Source organism: Gossypium hirsutum, chromosome A05, assembly GCF_007990345.1.
Source record: "Gossypium hirsutum isolate 1008001.06 chromosome A05, Gossypium_hirsutum_v2.1, whole genome shotgun sequence".
Taxonomy (NCBI): Eukaryota; Viridiplantae; Streptophyta; class Magnoliopsida; order Malvales; family Malvaceae; genus Gossypium; species Gossypium hirsutum.
The window spans coordinates 47,642,789-47,646,852 of NC_053428.1; the positions used below are offsets into that span (position 1 = coordinate 47,642,789).

Here is a 4,064-nt window from a genome sequence, read left to right on the forward strand (position 1 = left end):
AATTATAAATGAGAAGGATTTTATTATAAATTAAAGATATATATATACAGGCTGTATATTAAAGGTTATGTATTCGGCAATAGTTTGTTATGTGTTAATTGTGGAAGATATGGTGGATTAAATTGTATAGGATGTAAATGTTGTGGGGCAAATGTGTAAAAGTGTAAATAAGTAGTTAAATGTATTGAATTGAATGGTATATGAAATTGAGATTAATATTTATAGTGTCATTTTAGAAACGAGTAGAAGGATAGTTTGATAATTTTAATTATTAGGGTTTAATTAAGTATAATGATTAACTTAAATGGGTGATAAATTAGTAATTAGTATTAAATTTCAAAGTGGGTTAGGATAAGGGACTATTTAAAAATTAGTCCATTAATTTGATGAGTTATGGATAGTAGATGGTTTTAATCTATTTTATTAGTATTACATAAATATAATATATTAGAAAAGAAATGAAGTTAAAGATTTTAATAATAATAATAATAAGGGATAAAAGATATATGGTAGGTGAAAAGAAGATAAGGGGGTGAAATTCTGTTGTTTTTTCTTTGCTGCCGAAAACTAAAAGAAGAAGGGGGGAAGGGGCTGTTTGGCTATGGGGGTTTAATGCATGTGTAAATTTGTAAGTTAGTTTTGATTTTTTTTTTGCGTGAAATTTATATTTTTGATGATATAATGTTATGAGGTAGTTTTGAGAGTAAATGGAAATTATGAAAGATGCCATAGATGAGAAATTCAAAGGTTTGGGGTTATTTTATTGGATACTAAATGCCTTTGAGGTGATGATTGAGTATAAATTTTGTAGACTAAATTGGTCATATTGTGTTGTGGTTTTATTGATAATAGTTTCTAGGGATTAAAATGTTGTAAATTCAAAATAACATAGTTTAAATTGTTAATTTTGTGAAATGTAGGGACTGTTTTAGTGGACTGTTCTTATGCTGAAAAATTTGGGATTTAATTACTAAGTCCATTAAGTTTATAAAGTATTTTGTGATATGAAATTGGTTAGTATTAACTAGCAATGAGTTAAATGGTTAAATAAATTTAGCACAGTATGATTTTATTAAATTTAAGATTATTGGGGATTGTTCATAAATTAAATGTAAATTTAGTGAATTATTGAAATAAGAAGGAAATATGATGAATTAAATTTTTGATTGTTAATAGTTGAGTTGAGTAAATGGCAATTGTTGTTAAATGAAAGTATGCACTAAGATATAAGATTTGATTAATTTTGGTAGAAACAAGAATGGTATTAATTGAGCTAAATTGTTAAATATAGATCAAGTGAAGAATAGATCAAGTATCAACCGTGGGAAGGAAAAGATCACCGAGTAGACGTCCTTCGTATTTTGGTAAGTTCGTAGCCCCCAAGCTCGAACTTTATAAATTGTTTTAATTATCTAGTTATTACTTGATGCCTTAATATATGTCCTTAATGTATTTGTTAATTAAATTGAATGGAAGTTTATGGAGGTATGAGTTAATTCAATTGAATGGAGGTTTATGGAATGTGACATTATGAAATAAATTAATGTATGATTAGTAGATAATTAGAGTGGAAGTATTATTAAATTATGAAATTTAATATTGAGTTATGAACAGTAAAAATTATGGACTTGCAAATGAATAATTGACATCGTCGATTCGTTTGACTAGTGTTGGACGTAAATATCGTTGGTTTATCCAACTAGAGCTGGGCTCACTAAATTATTCATCGGTTTATTCGACTAGTGCTAGGCGCAACCTTCATCAGTTTATCTGACTAGTGTTGGGCACACATTCGTCAGTTTATCCGACTAGCGCTGGGCGTAAATATTGTTGGTTTATCCAACTAGAGCTGGGCTCACTAATTATTCGCCAGTTTATCTGACTAGCGCTGGGAACAAATTCTTTCGCGGATTATCTGCTAAGTACCGGGTATCGTGTATCAACTGGACTATATAGAAAGGTTTTATGAATGATCTAAGGAGGATGGTTATAGGTATTACTAAAGATGACTATATTTATTTATGTATGTACATTTATTCATTTGAAGATATGATATGTTCTTGAGTTAGATTATTAAAGTTGTGAAATAAATTCAAATGCTTTAGATATACTTGTGTTTATTCAAATAAGTGAAGTTGCTTAATGTAGATTGGTTTGTGCTATAATATAAGTAAATTGTTGATTGATCTATGCAAAGCTATTAATATAACAAGTGATGTGAATTGAGATATATGTTCAAATCAACTAAAGGTAAGTACTTGTGAAAATTGAGTATAGTATGAAATAAAGTGATGAAAGGCATGAAATTGAAATGGTGATATCTTGTAATTGTATGTTTAGATAATAGTATGATGATATAATTCAATTTGAGCATTCGTGTATCATATCATGTCTTAAAATGTTTGGACTATAAAAATATCACTGAGTTTTACTCAGCGTGCGATTTTGTTTTCCATATCACCGACTCAGCATCCAACAACAATAATTTGAATCTCAAGTGTGGTGATGTTAAATTTTGTAATGGCATGTACCTAGGATGTCTTTGATTGTTAGTTGTTAGTTGTTTTGTGAATGTGATATAAATTGAGTTATAAGTATATGTTTATGTTTGAAGCTAAATGTTAGTATGCGTTTTGACCAAATGCTTGATGTGTGTATGAAACTTAAAGCTTAGTGTCTTAAGTAGCTTTATGTTGGGCTAAATTGAGTGATTTTGGCACATTTTAGATCCATATGGTTAGACACACAGGCGTGTGACTTGGCGGTGTGAGACACACGGCTGTGTGAACCCTGTAGTAAAAAAAAATTACAAGTTCTTCTTTAACTTTTCAAATGATTTCTATTAGTCCCAAAATGTTTTTAAAGGAACTTTAAAGCTCAATTTGGGACAATTCGCATTTTAATGATTGAATTAGAATATGCTTATGATTACTTATGAATTGGTTGTTAAATGCTTTGATTGGTTGGTAATATTCCATAACCCTGCTACAGCGACGGATACGGGTTTGGGGTGTTACAAATCTAATTCTAATAACTATTAAAATTTAAAGTACATTGAAACTTAATCTTGATAAATGATGGATATCAACTAATAAGATATTCATAACATATTTTTATTTTAAAACTTATTAAGTTATTAGTTTTTTTAAGGTAAACTACACTCATGGTCACTCAAAAATAGAATTTGTCTTATTTTAGTCACTGAATTTTTTTTTCTCAATTTAGTCACTCTAAGTTAGAGGTGTTTGTGGTCTAAATCAAGTTTGGATCGGGTCTAAGTATGATATTAACACACTTTATGCGTACTCAAGCCTAACCCGACACAAAATATGAGATTAGAATTTTGTCTAAGCCTGCTTATATTTGTAAATAGCTAACTCAAGCACATTTTAGTCCCCCTCATATTATTTTTTTAGATTTTTTTAAAAATATTTATATTAATTTAATTTCATATTTAATAATTTTATATATTAAAATTTTTTATATTGTCATTTTAACATTTTTTAATGTTTATATAATAGTAGTATTATATATTTAGTATAAATTTATTTTTTGTGTTATAAATTACGTAATATAAAGTATTACTAACTTTAAAAATAGGTTCGACCGGACTCGAGGCTTGAAAGTTAAAACCCGAGCTCACTTATATTTTAAACGGGTCTAATTTTTTTACACAAGCGCATTTTCGGGTCTAATTTTTTTACCTAAATTCTCTCTAATTTCGAATGGACCTTTGGGCCTTGACAAATGACTCGACCAATGAATAAATCTACTCTAAATAAAATAATTATACAAATTAATCATTACGATTAATATTTTCGTTTACCTCTAATGGATTGCATAATTAGCAATCCACTTAATATTTTTTCCACGTAATACATATATTTTCTTTTTTTCTTTTTTCCTTTCTTCTCTTTTTTTCCCCCTTTTTTTATTCTTTCTTTTCTTTTATTTTCTTTTCAATCTTGTGGAAACCATCGAAGTTATCCACCACTGCCAGATTCAAATTAACCAAAACAAAAAAACCCATAAAAGGCATAAATTTCAAATTAAGGCTTTATTTG

The 4,064-nt window shown here is 28.2% G+C and overlaps 1 long non-coding RNA gene across 1 annotated transcript; it reads left to right on the plus strand.

Annotated features, from left to right (window-relative positions):
• The first annotated feature begins 519 nt into the window (after window positions 1–519).
• On the plus strand, window positions 520–2,095 carry LOC121229167 (uncharacterized). The gene is made up of 3 exons (XR_005926802.1): window positions 520–628; window positions 1,292–1,364; window positions 1,669–2,095. It is a non-coding gene; the product is annotated as an uncharacterized lncRNA (long non-coding RNA).
• The last annotated feature ends 1,969 nt before the right edge of the window (window positions 2,096–4,064 follow it).